Source organism: Carlito syrichta, unplaced genomic scaffold (assembly GCF_000164805.1).
Source record: "Carlito syrichta isolate Samal-C Ts95f unplaced genomic scaffold, Tarsius_syrichta-2.0.1 Scaffold311940, whole genome shotgun sequence".
In the NCBI taxonomy this organism is placed as follows: domain Eukaryota; kingdom Metazoa; phylum Chordata; class Mammalia; order Primates; family Tarsiidae; genus Carlito; species Carlito syrichta.
The window spans coordinates 67,877-85,008 of NW_007256036.1; the positions used below are offsets into that span (position 1 = coordinate 67,877).

General features: G+C 35.9%; 1 protein-coding gene across 1 annotated transcript in view; it reads right to left on the reverse strand.

Annotated features, from left to right (window-relative positions):
• The window catches only part of LOC103271845 (protein FAM19A2), a 132,189-nt gene that overhangs the window by 60,096 nt on the left and 54,961 nt on the right, over nucleotides 1-17,132 (reverse strand). The gene's annotated exons all lie outside the window — the stretch shown is intronic.

Genomic DNA, 17,132 nt, shown 5'->3' on the forward strand with positions numbered 1-17,132 from the left:
ACACAATGAATTAGTGTTAACAGCTGGATACTGTGGGAGAAAATCATCAAGCACTTGAAAATATGGGGGCAAATACTAAGGAAATTGATTGGCCTGACAAGAGTCAGGATGTGATTTGCTACAGTGGTGGAATCTATACAATTTCAGGAGTATGGAGGTTATAAGCAATGATAGGAGCTGAGAATTTTTGGAAGAAGAGGAGGAGGAGTAGCAAACAAAACAAAATAAGTCCAGAGATACAAGAGAAGCAATATATACCAGGTTTTTAAATAAATGGGAGAAAAATTGGAGGAGATTATGGGCAAATGTGTCAAATGCTTCAGAAAGACCCCCTTATGGAGAAAAGTCCCTTGTTCACTGTCAAGAGAACACTTAAAAGTCATAGGGTCAAAATTAGGTGCTACCTTGAACAAAAGAGATAAAAGATAATGAGATACCATTTATCATTCTTAGTGTAAGACACCATAAAAGCATCAAAGATCACTGTAGTACACGTCCATTATTAGGAATGTGTCAAAACAATCCCATTTACAATAGCAATAAAAAAAATAGCTTGGGATAAATTTAACAAAGGAGGTAAAAGCTCTCTTCAATGAACTCCGAAAAACTCTAATGAGAGAGATTGAAGAAGACACAAATATTTGGAAAGGCATTCCATGTCCAAAGGTTGGAAAAATTAATATGGTTAAAATGACCATACTGCCCAAAGCAACCTACAGATTCAATGCAATCCCTATCAAAAACCAATGACTTCTTACATAAATAGGAAAAATAATTCTAACATCTGTATAGATCCATGAAAGTGCCTGAACAGCTAAAGGAAAACTGAGCACAAAGAACAAAGCTGGAGCCATCATGTTACCTGACTTTAAAATAGACTACAAAGCTACAGTAATCAAAACAGCATGGTATTGGTATAAAATACACATAAACCAACTAACAGAAAAAATAAGCCAGAAATAGATCAGCAAATATACAGCCAACTGATTTTTTTATTAAATACTTACATACATTGGGGGAAGGACAGTCTTTTCAAAAATGGTGCCAAAAAATATGGAAGACCACATGCAGAAGAATGACAACCAAATTCCTATCTCTCACCAACAAAAATCTACTCAAAATGGATTAAAGACTTAAATCTAGGACCCAAAGCTGAAAAATGAATAGAAGAAAACATAGGGGAAGTACTTCAGGACATTCATCTGGGAAAATATTTTATGGGTAAGACTTCAAAAGCACAGGGAACATAAGCAAAAATAGACAAATGGGACTATATCAAACTAAAAACTTCTGCACAGCAAAGAAAACAATCAACAGAATAAAGAAAATACTTACGGAACAATAGAGAATACGAGCTCTGACAATTAAGTTTATGAACTCATCCTAGAAGAAGTGCTCCATACCTTATTGCTGAATATGACTATGGTCTCCTTCAAAGTACTCCCCTTGTGAAGCTATGCACTGATGGCAACACCTGGTCCACCCATCAAATCAATTCTGGAACTCTTTTTCTGGAATGGCCATCAGAACTGTTGTCATATTACCCTTGAAGTCATGAATGTCATCAAATGTCTTCCTTTCAATATTTCCTTTAATTTCAGGTAAAGAAAAGCGTCACTGGGGGCTAGATCAGGTGAGTAGGGAGGGTGTTCCAATGCAGTTATTTGTACAGTGCTGCCAACATAAGCGCATGAATGGCAAGTTGATTAACTTAATTGTCAGACCCCAACAAATAACAATGACAGTTAGGACGGCCATTCCAAGTGGAGAACTTAGAAAATGACCTTGGTGATATTCAGCAACGAGATGTGGAGCACTTTTTCTAGAATGGTTCATGAACCTATTTGTTGGGCCTCATATTTGCACACTATTTATCCAACAAGAGTCTAATTGTTCAGAATACGCAGAAACTCAACAACAACCAAAACACCAACTTTTAAAAATAGGTAAAGGATCTGAACAGACATTTCTCAAAAGAAGATTTACAAATGGCCAACAAACATATACAAAATCTCAACATCACAAATCAGCAGGAAAATGCAAATCAAAATCATAAGATATTACCTCATCCCAGTCAGAATGGCCATTATAAAAAAGATGAACAATAGCAAGTGTTGGTGAGACTGCAAAGCAAAGGAAACCCTTGCACACCAATAGAAGGGATGTAAATTACTACAGCCATTATGAGAAGTAGTATAGAGGCTGGGCACAGTGGCTTATGCCTGTAATCCCAGCACTTTTGGAGGCAGAGGGGAGAGGATTGCCTGAGCCCAGGGGTTTGAGACCAGCCTGGGCAACATGGCAAGGCCTTGAGTCTACAATAAATCAAATAATTAGCCATGCACGGTGGCACATGCCTGTAGTTCCAGCTACTTGCAAGGCTGAGGTGGAAGGATCGTCTGAGCCCAGCAGATCAAGGCTGTGATAGCCGTGAGCGTGCCACTGCCCTCCAGCCTGGGCGACAGAGTGATACTCCGACTCAAAACAAACAAACAAACAAAAAATTCCTTGAAAAACGAAAAATAGAACTATCATCTAATCCTGCAATCCCACTACTGGGTATTTATCCAAAAGAAAGAAAACCAGCATATCAAAGAGATATCTGTACCCTCATATTTATTGCAGCACTATTCACAAAAGCCAACATATGGAATCAGCCTAAGTGTTCAATGAATGAATGGATAAAGAAAATTAAGGTGAGTGGATTGCCTGAGCCCGCGGGCTCGAGACCCGCCTGGGGAACTTGGCAAGATCTCATCTCTCCAATAAATCAAAAACTAGCTGGGCGTGGTAGCGCGTGCCTGTAGTTCCAGCTACTTGGAAGGCTGAGGCGGAAGGATTGCCGGAGGCCAGCAGATTGAGGCTGTGAACTCCCGGCCACTGCACTCCAGTCTGGGCGACAGAGTGAGACTCCAACTCAAAAAAAAAGAAAAAAGAAAATTATATAATGTATGTATATTATGTATGTAGAACAAAATACTAACCAGCTATAGTAAAAGAATGAAACCTGTCATTCATGGCAACATGAATGAGCCTAGAGGACATTTTGTTAAGTGAAATAAGTCAGACACAGGAATACAAACTCTGCATGTTCTTGCTCATATGTGGGAACAAAAAATGTTGAGCTCATAGAAGCAGAGGATAGAACTGTGGGAACCACAGACACTAGGAAGGTTAGAAGGGGGAGGGAGGTAAGAAAAGGTTCTTTAACAGATATAAAATTATAGCTAGATAGGAAGAATAAGTTAGTATGTTTTATAATACTGTAGGAAACCTATTGTTAACAATAATTTGTTGCATATTTTCTAATAGTTAGAAATGAGAATTTTGAATATTTCCTCCAACACAAAGAAAAGATAAATGTTTGAGATGGTTAATATAATACTTTGATTTGATTATTACACATTGTACATATATTGAAATGTCACTCTTTATCCCATAAATATGTATGCATTATGTGGCAACAAAAATAAAAGAAAAATAGTACTTAGTAAAAAAAGAATGCCTTAGAGAAATTTACTGGGTCCGTTATTTCCAGTGTCAGAGAGCTCCCCGCATGTGTATAACTTGAAACTCCTGTGTCTCTTCACAATAGTTTCTAGACATTGAAAAACAATACGTTTTATTTTTAAAGAATGGATAGCATAAACAAAATAACTATTTTTTTCTATGGAACATAGATCTGATAAATATTTTATCCAAGGAGTACAAAAGATACATGAGACAACCAAATAAAAAATATATTAAATGACTGGCAAGACTTACAAGGGCCCCCCAAATGGAATTTATTTATTTAAAAATTGTGTGTTTATTCTTATATGTCTAAACTACAGTCACTACAAAGTACTCCCCATTTGATGCACCACACCTGTCCAAGACAATTTGTCCACTGCTCTAAGCAATTTTTGAACTTGTCCATTTGGATGTCTTTTAGTGCTTCTGCTGTTTATTTGTTTCACCTCTTCCACATGCAAAATGTTTCCCTTTGAGGACTTTTTTCATCTGGGGAAACAAAAAAAAAAGTTGCTTGGGGAGAGATCGGCTGAATAGGGAGGGTGGGGCACAAGGTTCATATCATTTTTGGTAAAAAAAAAAAAAAAACTACTGAGCACTCAGCATGGTGTTTGCAGGCGCTGTCATAGTGGAAGATCCAGTCACCTGTTTGCCACAACTTGGGATATTTCTTCCGCAAATCATTGTGCAACCATCTCAAAACTTCCAGATAAAAACTTTAGTTGACTATTTGATCTGGAGGAACAAATTCCAAGTGTACTACAAGAAGCCTGACCTTCAAAAAGATAATTCTGTTTTTTTTGGGGGGGTCCCCCTCATATTAGTGAGCACATCTATTGTTTCTGCTCTAAAGTCACAAGTCCTGACAAGGCAGTCTTTGTCTCGTGACTAAGGAGAAGTTGTCTTGTGGTTCAACGTCTATTATAGAAAAGAAAATGTAAAAAGAGAAATCACCGACAGCAATGTTATAAAATTAACTCTCCAGTAGCACAAAACAATGTCTGATTTCATATAGGATGGATTTTTTTTTTTTTTTGAGTTGGAGTCTCACTCTGTTGCCCAGACTGGAGTGCAGTGGCTGCTTCCGGCCACCGCATCCTCGACCTGCTGGGCTCCTGCGATCCTTCAGCCTCAGCCTTCCAAGTAGCCGGAATTACAGGCATGTGCTAGCCTGCTCGGCTGATTTTTTTTTTTTTTTTGATTTATCGTAGAGATGAGGTTTCGCTGCCCAGGCGGGTCTCGAACCCACAGGCTCAGGCAATCCACTCACCTCAGCCTCCCAAAGGCGCAGGATTACAGGCTGAGCCACCGAGCCCAGCTATAAGATGGATTTTATACAGATTCTGCGACCTAGTCCAACTTGAAGCATTGCTCATTCTACACACATGAAATAAGAATTTTTTATGATTATAAGCAATAAACTATATCAGTAATTGTACATCTTACGTATAAAACAATATTAGTCTAAATCAGCATATGTAGTATAAGTCATCCCATGCTGATACAGCATTTGGGTCAAACATAAACATAATTATTTTTCTAAAATTTTGCTCAATTTGCCATTCTATAGCTAGAGTTCATTAATTTATTTAAATTCACATTTTTATTAATTTCTAAAATCTGCAACAGAACTTCTTTTGTGGCTAGCTAAATGAGTTCTCAACGACTTTGTTATTACAAACCACCAAGTTACAAATAAAGTACATACATCAGAATAATAACAATAAAAATGTCTATCATTTATATAGGTATTGTCACTTTCTATGTGCCAAGGGTTAGTTTACTCATATATACAAACTCTTTTGATACTTATAGTAAGCCTACAAGAAAACTATGAATCCCATTATCCTTTTCTCAGCAAGCTGAGTAGAGAAACAGTACTAAATTCAGTGCAATTGTTTGCAGTTTCTTAATCAAAATACTCATCATCTTCAACAGACAATGTAGATTCTTCTGAGTCCTGGAATATCAGTTCAGTTTTCATCCACGTCAAGACAATAATATAATATCTTTCCATCCTTAAATTAAAAATATTAACAAGAAACTGACACAAGTGTCCAGTTCACTATTAATGTTGCTAACATAGAAGATATTTTGTCCGTCTTCAAATATGTCAGTCACTAATTGTATACATTTATAAGCATATCTGTCAAAAACTTGCTCTAAACAAAACAATTCTGGTTTACACTGCCTTCTCACCACTTCAAATTCAGGGAGACTTGAAATAGCTCAGCAAGCACTCTCTCCTCCATTGTCTTCAAGGGAAACAGACAAAAGGATACTTCAAGAAGCTCCTACTCATAAGCAGGTATGTGCAAATGTACTCAAGAAGTGGACTGGATAAAGTTCAGAGCAGAGAATCAAGTCAGGAACTTCGTTTTGTATGACAATGATTCTGGATGCCATTTATAGAAATTTCCTGGGTCAAGATTGTTGAGTTCAGTAAAGTTTCTATGAAACAAGCATCTACATTATTCCGTGGAATCATTATTCCTGGAAGTCATTTAAAATGTAATAAACTCTAGCACCTTTGAAGCACTTTTAGGTTCCATTTTTCTAAGTGCTTTATACCCATTATCTCATTTAAACCCCACATTAACCCTTTGCACCTATACCTATTATTAACATTCCTACTTTTCAAATGAGAAAATTAAGGTACATAGCTCATAATCAGAAGTACCAAGACCCCAAATAACAAAGTTACAAAATTCCAGTGGCATTTGGAAAGTCATCTATATCATATCTACAGCATTCATATTTCTATACAAAAATGATCAATCATTTTAAAACAGCAAAGCAAGTCTTACTATGCACATTCATAAATAAACAATTAAGTCCCAAAGTATTATATATAGCATGAATGATAATAGTATTCCTAGCGCAGAGTTAGCAATTCTATTTTTATCTGTCCAGAAAAGGATTTAGGTGATAGAGATAACATTTATTATAATCAAAACTTTATTTTATAGAAGATTTAATAATTTTGTTTAAAATAAATAGCCTCTGTAGAAATAAAATGGACAGAATAAAGGCAAAATTTTTATATAGTATCTTTGGCCACAATATTTAGCCCCTAAATAAATAAACTGTTATTTGTTCAAATATATTAGTAGCTGGTACGTCTACAAATTGGTACCTCATAGCAACTGAAACCTGTGTCACATACCAGTGAAATTCTATACCTTACCTCATTCATGATTGTGTGTATATGTGTGGAGACATTTTATTTTAATTCAAAAGCTCAAATTTCAATGAATATTAAGATCACATCATACTAGATTTAGAATGACATATTTATGGGTGGGCTCAAGTCTATAATCCCAGCACTTTGGGAGGTCAAGGGGAGAGAATTGCCTGAGCTCAGGGTCAAGGCCAACCTGGGCAACTTGGTGAGACCACGTCTTTACAATATATTAAAAAATTAGCCAGACATGGTAGTGCACACTTGTAGATCTGGCTACTTGGAAGGCTGAAGCGGAAGATCACCTGAGCCCAGCAGGTCGATGCTGGGGTGGCAGAGAGAGTGTCACTGCACTCCAGCCTGGGCAACAGAATGAGACTCTGATTAAAAAAAAAAGAATACCATATTTTTTATTTTTTGTTTTAACAAAAATGCACTCGAAGTGCATTTTGAATTTTTGACAAGCAATTTTTTCAAAAAGATTCATTGTCCACAGACCAAATGCCAAATACTGATTAATAATTAATATTGTTTGGAGATGATCATGGTAGCACCATGACTGTATTGGGTAATTGCTTTACACACAGTATATTTCTCAAGACGCCCTAGGCAACCCTCTTTTGAATATCCAGAATGAATACATACCTACAGAAATGGAACATATATTTAGTAGACTAATGTGGAAGGAGCAACTTATTTAATTTTACCTTCTAAAAGTATAACAATATCCATAAGTGGAGATCATGGATATATTTTAATATGACAATAATCTATTCATAGACTCCTGAATTAGGATGGTAAGACTTTATCCTGGATTTCTGATGGTTTCATCTTGGAGGAATTGATCAACTAAATGCATATACTAAATTATTTAGTATCATGTGACTCAAAAAATACGCAGTACTACTCATAAACATACTTAAGCTATAGTCCTTACAATCAAAACATATAGAGAAAAGGTAACAAGAAACTGAAGATTGGCTACTTGGGTGGGAGGGATGGAGAAGATGAAGACCATAGTTGGTTTTCTCCACATCGTAGTATGTCCTGGCAAGGCACATGCATGATCTTTACTTTTGTATTTTATACAGGCCACAATATGTAGCCACCAGATAAATAATCATTTGTCAAAACAGATTAGCCACTGGCACTTCTACAAACGGGTGCCTTCCAGCAACTGAGACCTGTGTCACATACCAGTAAGATTCTATATCTTACCTGATTTATAGACTCCTGTGAATGAAATAAGATGCAGTTGCTATAAATGTATATTAACTAGAAAAATGGTTCATAATTGTGTTTAAATGTGGTACACCCCACCACCACCACCATATGGAAGATACCTGTAGTAATTCTACCATAAACACTAACCTTAAAAGATGTTTAGGGTTTAGATAAGCTGGTGAACAAAACATGTGGGAAGACATGATGGTAAAAATAGGAGAAAAAGGTCACGTTGTTTAGCAGGCAATTGAGGTTGGATCCATGATTTTCAAAGCCTTTACATTTAGGCAAAAGAGCTCAGCCTCCCAGGAAAAAAGCAACCCTGAAGGACTTGGTCTGGAAGTAGTAATGCAAGATGGGGTTAAAGAGGGGAAGATTGGGATCCATGAGATCTGTATTGTCACAATAGCAGTATGGTCTTACATCCTTACATAATGCCTATAGTACAATATGCCATCAGTAAATGTTTATTGCATGCAGGCAGAAATGAATGAACAATGATATCAGGATGCAAAGATAGTCTGGTAAAGGCATCTAGAGATAGTGATTATGGGAACTAGAGTCGCAGATCATGTGAAAGCACACAGCTTGAAAGTGTGTGTCCATAAGACTGTTATAAAGAGGCAGAAAGCACTTCTGTGTGCAGTCTCTAAAGTCAGGCTGCCTGGATCCGACCACAGCCATGATACTTAACCGGTTAGTTAACCTCAGGCAAGTTATTTAACCACTGTGAGCTTATATTTTTTTTCTCATATTTAAAATAATTATAGTTATAGTACCTTCCATATCTTTAATGTCATAAGACTAGTACCCATCTAATAAGATTACAGTCTTTGGAATTAGAGAAGTAAAGCACATTAACTATCTTCACATAATAAGCATCAGTAAATGTTAGTTATCATTCTTGAGGTTTTCATTTTCTTTTTTCCCTTAGTTACTTTCTTGTGAAAATTGTTCTTTCATATGGAAAGATTGTTCTTTCAGATGTAGTTGACCGAGTCTCAGGGCATTTGTTGTAATAAAACTATGTCGTACATAGCTCTTTGCTGAAAGAAAAATACAGGGACTGATGATTGACTAACCCATGTTTCTCAAAGAATCATGATTTAGGAAATGTTTTAATTTTTTAAAAAGTATTACTACTATAACATTTTAACTGACAATAATATTGAGTTCTCTTCTTAATTTTATATCTCAGGTTTTTTTCCTAAGGGAAAACTAACTTTTGCCTGTGGTTGAGCATAGGAAAGCTTCTTGGGCAGTATCCTTGTGAAACTACCTAACTCTCTTGTTAACACTACAAAGTACAAGGCCTGGTGCCTGGTGGCTTATACCTGTAATCCTACCACTTTGAGAGGCCGAAGTGGGAGGATTGCTTGAGACCAGGAGTCTGAGATCAGCCTGGTCAACAGAGTGAGATCTTGTCTCCACTAAAAAAAAACTTTGGAAAACAAATAAAAACCTTAAAAAATTAGCTGGGTTTAGTGGTCCATGTCTGTAGTCCCAACTACTCAGAAGGTTGAGACAGAAGGATCGCCTGAGGCCAAGAAATCAAGGCTGTGGTGAGCCAGGATCCTGCCTCTGCACTCCAGCCTGGGCCAAAGAGTGAGACCCCAACTCATTAAAATTTTTAAAAAGGTACAAAGTACAAGCCCATCTCAGCTTTAACAGCCACGCCTGCCACTGAAAGGGGCTCTCAGTGACTCCAAGCACAAGTGAGATCATCAATGGGCCACCATTTCCAGGTGATGATCTCTATGCAACTTCCTAATCCCACAATTTTTTCTGCAGACATGACTAACCACCCTTCCATATCTGCCAGAGAATGACAGAAATGTGTTAGAGTTACCTTGGGAATCACACTTTCTCTCCCACGATCTTTACCATCTTAACAAAGGCTTCCCTTGTCTAAAGTTTACTGTTTCTATTCCTGTATAATGTACAGTTTTCCCAAATACTGATATATATCAGGAAGCCATAACATACTTCTTCAAAATAAACCCTGCCCAACATTTAAAAACTTATACCTCTATGGTTTTCAGTGCATCAAATTTTAACCTAGATTCCTATAATGAGTTCTACTCTTTCTCTAACAGGGGGTTGGAATTGTTTTAAAGGAGGCTTGACCATTACTTTGGGTTTCTTTTTTTCAAAGAGATATCTAAGCCTTTAGGTCATGACTCCTGTGTTTTTAAATATAGACATTTCCATTTATTAAGTACACTTAAGGAGAATAAATGCTTCAAATAAAGAGTAGATAACTAGGAAAGGCAGTGTGGTAACCAAGAGAAGATTAGACTTACTGTTTTATACAATATGATTCCTATTACTTAAAAGGATGATTGACTAATCAATGGTTCTCAAAGTATCATGATTTAGAATATTTTTTAATTAAAAAAATATTACTACTATAACATTTTGACTGACAATACTATTGAGTTCTAATAACAACTAAGCATTAATAAAGTTTAGATAGACAATGTGGCGGAAATAGCTAGTTATCACCCAAAGATTTGTACGCCTCTTCAAGTTTCAGAGTTGTTCCTTTAAAGCAGCTGCCCAGTTAAAGACTCCATTTCCCATCTTTCCTTGTATCTTGGTGGGGTCATGTGACTAATTTCTGGTCAATGGAGTAAGATTAGAAGTGAGAGGTATCCCATTTCCAGGCCTGGGTGGTAAGAATCTGCTCTACAATTCTCAGTGATCTCTCTTTCTTCCCCCCATCAGACAGTTGGAAGTATTTGCCTAAAGTCCTTCTTTCTCATTGAAAGAAGGAATCGTTCAGCTAATCTGTGTTTCTGGAAGATTGGGTAGAACTGAGACCAACTCACCAGCATTCTTGTCACTGTCAAGTGGGTGGGAATAAGCTTTTATATTATGTCAACCTATTGAGATTTGGTGGTTTGTTTTTTTTACAAAAGCTAGAGCAAACTTAACTAATACATGTAGCCAGATTACTAGACAGTACTACAGTAAAGAAAAACTATACACCGAGGGTGCCAAAAAAAGTTTACTCATTTTAAGCAATGTTACCTATGTATTACTTTTAGTTTGCTTTCATCAGAAATGTCTGGATGCTGATGGTAATCACTTTGAGCACCTCTTGTAATTGCAGAAGTCAAACATGATGTCTATTCTTCATATTATGTTATTGGTAAATATTGAGTATTACAATTTTATAGTCTTTTCTTTCTTAAAATGTGTATACTCTTTTTGGCACCCTCTGCATTTATGCTATGTAACTTACATCTAAAAAAAATTCCTTAAAAAATGAGGTTTTTAAAAGACAGTGTCAACAGATTAACACACAAATATTAGTTATTGGTAATAATATCACACACAAATATTATTTTGATAATTTGGCTAACATTTACTGAGTGCTTGCAATGTGCCATTCTACATGCTTTATCACATTTCATTTAATTCAGGAAAACCCTACAGTTGAAGAATATAAAGCATAGTGATGTTAAATGACTTGCCTGAGATTAAAAAAGTATTAGCTGGCAGAAAAGAGATTTAAAACATTCCATCAGTTGGAAGATTATTGTGCAATTTATGAATAAGGAGAATATTAAGAAACCATACAAATAAAGCAACCTTGTAAGTTCATTGCTCATTCAATTAGGAAGTATTTATTTGCACGGCATGATGACATTCAAGGACTGTGGGAAAATAAAAATATGTAAAGGCCATGGACCATGACATAAGCATATTAAAAACTAGTTGGGAACATAAACCATGTATAAAAATAACTACAACAAAATACAGTATATGGTAAATGTCCTATAATATTGCAGAACATTGTGAGACTTCAGATGAAAAAGGTCACTTTTAGCAGGGAGTCAGAGCATACTCTGTAGAAAATAACACTTAATCTGGCCCTTTCTGAATGAGTAGAATTCAATAGGCAGGAGTGGGAATAAAGCTTTTCATGTGGACACATAAACATCTATAATCAAGGACAGAGAATAGATAAGCAAAGAGTTGGAAGGACAAGTTGGGATCCATTTAGAGTGGATCTTGAATATCAAGCTAAATTTTTGACTTTACTAAGCAGTTAACGGAAGCCATCAGTCAACGTTCTATACTAGGTAGGTATAGTGATTGCATATGGGTTGAACTAGAGGTATGCTATAATGAGTCTGAAGAGCCTCTTCTTTCCCCTTATTTAGTATCCTATACGAGATGTATTGTGGCTATAAAATTAATGATAGCAAAAAAGTCCACTCAAACATCTCACAGGGCCAATAGCATGTGTCACTTAGCAGTATGATCGAAACTGGACTGGAGATTTCCAATCTTGGCCTGGGGATTTCCAGGAGACAAGACCACTTCAGCACAGACGCGACTCTCAGAAACCTTAAAACAAAACTTGCCCTTACAAGAATAACTGAAACTTTATTTATGAAAGAAGCACTTGGTAACTGACTGTACTGAATACACGTTTAAGAAAGAGAGAAGAGTCCTTCAAACTTTGAAGAGTCTCTAGACAGAGACCTTCCCAGCCAGGTGGTCATTTGATGTCCACATTGGGTCTAGCCCATGCCACTGGCCTGCTGCCACTACTTGCCTTATATGAGTACTACTGGAATAAACTGTGTGAGCATCAGATGGTGTCTAAGACTCAGGTTTGACATAATTTGACTAAAGGGTAGAAATCACACCTGAGGAAGCTGGTTAACTAATACCACCCAAGACCTCCAAACATGACATCCCATGTTAGAGTAAGGGTCGTTTTCTTTTGTACTTTATCTTTCTTTTCAATAAATATTTACTGAAGACAATTTAGAATATATAGATAATTTTTTTAAAATGAAAAATAACCTCTTAACTTGTTTGTTATTATCTCCTTCCCTAATTTCCCTTGAAAATATAAACCAAAAAAAAAAAAAAAAGATTTGCAAAAATAGTATCAAGCAATACTTAATGTTGTTTAAACTACTTTTTAAACTTCATCATTGTAATGGTTGCATAGCATTTCATCAATAGACTAGATCATAAAGTACTTAATAATTCACAATTATTAGAAAATTAGATTGTACTCAATTTTTGACTATCATTATTAACTGTGACAAATAGTCCATTTTGAAACTTTGCCAATTTCATGTTCAAAAATAATCTCGTTGCTTTATTTTTCTCTTCTTTGATTATCAGCAAGTTGAACTTTTTCTATATTTTTTCATAGTTAGTATGTCTTCCTAGTGAATTGGCTACTCATGTATTTGCTGTTAATAAAATTATCTCTTTCTTACTTATTTTTCTAGGAGCACTTTATATAGTAAGACTATTGACCTTTTTCTGTCATATATATTGCAAACCATATCTTAGTTTACCATTTATCTTTAAATTAATTTTTGATATTTCAGGTATACTAAGTCTCTCAATATTCAAATAAGCAAATCTACCAATTTTTTTAAATGAATTTTTCCTTTAGAAAATGTCTTCCCAAGAGTATGGTAAATATTAGCTTGTAGTTTTTACTAGCATTTTAATTATATATTTACATGTTTAACTCTCCTCCTTCTAGACAAAACTACATATTCTTCCTGTTTATCTCCACCACCACCAATTGTTCTGGTAAAACTACCAGTGAGGTATGGAAATTAAAAATATGGGCGCACAGAATGGGAAAAAATATTTGCCGACTGTATACTTGACAAATGTCTAACATCTAGGATCTACAAGGAACTCAAATGCACCTAAAGGAAAAAAACAAACAGTCCCTTTAAAAAGTGGGCAAAAAACATGAATAGACACTTCTCAGAAGAAGATATACGGGCAGCCAACAGACACATGAAAAAGTGCTCAACCTCACTCATCATCAGAGAAATGCAAATCAAAACCACATTGAGATACCACCTAACCCCAGTAAGAATGGTCATCATTAATAAAACAAACAACAGATGCTGGTGAGGATGCAGAGAAAAAGGAATGCTTCTGCACTGCTGGTGGGAACAGAAACTCTTTGGAAGACAGTGTGGCAATTTCTGAAAGAGCTAGAAACTGACCATCCATATGACCCAGCAATTCCCCTATTGGGAATATACCCAGAGGAGCTCAAATCATTCTACAAAAAAGATACCTGCACACATATGTTTGTTGCAGCTCTATTCACAATAGCAAAAACATGGAACCAACCATGTTGCCCATTGAAGCTGGACTGAATAAAGAAAATGTGGTACATATACACAATGGAATATTATGCAGCCATAAAGAAAGACAAATATATGGACATCGCAGCAACTTGGATGGATTTGGAGTCGATCATACTCAGTGATCTATCACAGAAACAAAGAGCAGAGTACCATATTTTCTCACTCGTAAGTGGACCTTGAACAATTATAATACTATAAGAAAGTATTTGGCAGTAATGGTAAACTGTCAGGGGAGGGGAGGGTGGGATTGGCAGTTGAGGGAAACTGCTAGGGGAGGAGGGGTATACCTAATCAACAAGGTTACCTGCATAATCAATGTTTGTATACCTAACCCTGAATTGTACCCCATATCTTTATAATAAAATAATAATAATAATAATAATAATAATATGGGCTCTACAGTCACAATTCTTGAGTTAAATCCTGGTTTATTTACTGACTTGTGACCATGAGAAAATCATTTTACTTTTCTGTATGTCAGTGTCTTCATCTACAAAACATGGATAATAAGTGTACCTATGACATATGATTGTGCCTTGTTAAATCATGTAAAGCATATGATAAGTTCTCGATAATGGTTATTTTTATTATTGTTGAGACATTCGTTTACTATACACCAGCAAATTCCAGGGCTTGTGGTAAATATTCAGGCACATCAATACACTAACAGGTCAACAATCTGCCCTAAGGAAACTTGCATTCTAGAAAAGGCTATATATTGTATATAAACAATAAGCAGAATAATAGCAGAGTGTGACTATTTCAGTGAGGGGAAAAAATGCAATAATATGATAGAGTGCAAAAGGGCTTGGCCAAGGGAAAAAGGGCAAGAGGCAGTCAGCCGAGAAATCTGAAAAATAACATCCATGCCTAAGGGAATAAAAAGGAATAGGCCGTGCAACGAGAAAAGATATGGGCATATTTAATAAACATAAAAGAAAATGACTAGAGTGGTGTGGTGAGCAAGGTAGAGAATGGTGCAAGATGACGTTGTTGAGGAGGCAAGGGTCCCATGATGCAGGGCCTTGTGAACCAACTTAAAGAGTTCACATATATTCCACGTTCAAAGGGAAGACGTCGAAGGGGTCACAACCAGAGGACAGTGTGGTTAAACTCTGCCTGAATCTGGTCAAGATCTGATTCAGGTTTTTAAAAAGGCATATTGGTTGTTTGAAGAAGAATGATTTAAAATAGGATGAAAGTAAAAGTAAGAAGCACATTTAGAAGGTGTGGTAGACAAAGTAATACTCCCTAATCCCCATAAAGATGCCCACATTCCAATTCCCTGTGAATATGTTATCTTACATGCCAAAAGGGACTTTGTATATGTGATTAAATGAAGGACTGAGATGGAAAGATTATCCTGGATTATCTAGGTGGGCTCAATGTAATTACAAGGGTACTTATAAGAGGGAGGCAGGAGGTTCAAAGCCAGAAAAGGGAATATTAAAATGGAAACAGAGAAAGAGTTTGAAAGATGCTATACTGCTGACTCTGAAGGTGAAGGGCAGACCCACAAGCCAAGGGATGCTGGTGGCTTTTGGAAGCTAGAAAAGACAAATAAATAGATTTTCCCTACAGCACCCAGAAGGAACAAAATCCTGCTTACACCTTGATTTTAGCCCAGTGAAACCCATTTTGAATATCTAACATTCAAAACTATAAGATGATTAATTAGTGTTGTTCTAAGTCACTTAGTTTGCAGCAATTTGCTACAGCAGCAATAGAAAACACAGTATACTTTAGAATTTCACTAGTATGTTAGTGTTTCACATGTTAATGTCATGGGGTAAAGTAGTTGTGGTAGAAATAGCAGAAAAGTGGATATATTTTGTTACAGTTTTTCTAAAAAGATCTGATAGAGTAGGTATTGGATTAGATCTATAAGTTTTGGCTTGAACAAGTAGGTAAATAATGATAATATTTATTAAACTGGGAAGATTGTAGAAGAAACAGGTTTGGCAAAGAAGGAGACCAAGAAAATGAAGAGTTATGTTTTGAAAGTGTTAAGTTTCAAATGCCCATTAGATATTCAATAGGAGATAAGAAGTATGAATATATTTATCTGGGACTCAGTAGAGAGGTAAGAGTCAGAGATAAAAAATTTAGCAATAGATTTTGAGAGTCATTGGCATTTAGATAGCATTTAAAGCTATGAGACTAGATAAAATTATTTTTTATGCAATAAGTTGTGCATCTGCTTTTCTAAAAGCTGGGCATATGGCAGTGAACAAAAGTACTGTCCTTGTTTTCATGGAGTTTTTATTCTAGAGGAAGAAGATTAATAAACCAAGTGAGTAAATAAAAGTACAGGAAGGGGTAAGTGAGATAGTCAAAATAAAACAAGATGGTGTGGGTCTCAGGTCATTTTAAATAGTGCAGTAGGTAAAGGTCTGTCTCAGGGATTGACAAGATATATTAGGGGAGGGAAGCATCCCTAGATTGGGAGTCAGAGATGCCTTTATTGAGAGGAATTTAAAGTGAGACCTGACCTGAATAAAAAGGAGGCAGACATACTTATTGTTGGATTTATTGTCCTTCTTTTCCTATCTGAGGAACACTTGGAGGACAAAGATATTGCTTATTTTTTTGTATGCAAAGGGTCTGGCACTGAGATAGCTATTATTATGATATCTATTATAATATATATGTTTTTTAAAATTATAAGCAAACAATAAGTATTTACCATCTATGAAGTTTGGAAGACCAGAAGAAAGCAAGCTATATTGTTGCTCTTTACAGTAGGTCACAACCTACTCAGAAGACACAGAAACACAGTGATTGAGATGGTAATATATGAAGCAACACTATATGTACTGCTACATGAAGACATCCTGATATAGGCCCTACAAAATAGACTTAGATTAAGAAGACGAGGTTGTTAAACTTCGTGCATAATCAGATTAGGGACCTTAACTTCTTATCTTAATCTCTTAATCTGTGAAAAAAAATATATCTTCTTGTCCTACATGCATGTGACAGGGCCTAGTCAGTCACCAAGTGATAACAACAATAATAATTATTATTATTACGGTGAAAATAATACATATTCGAATAAT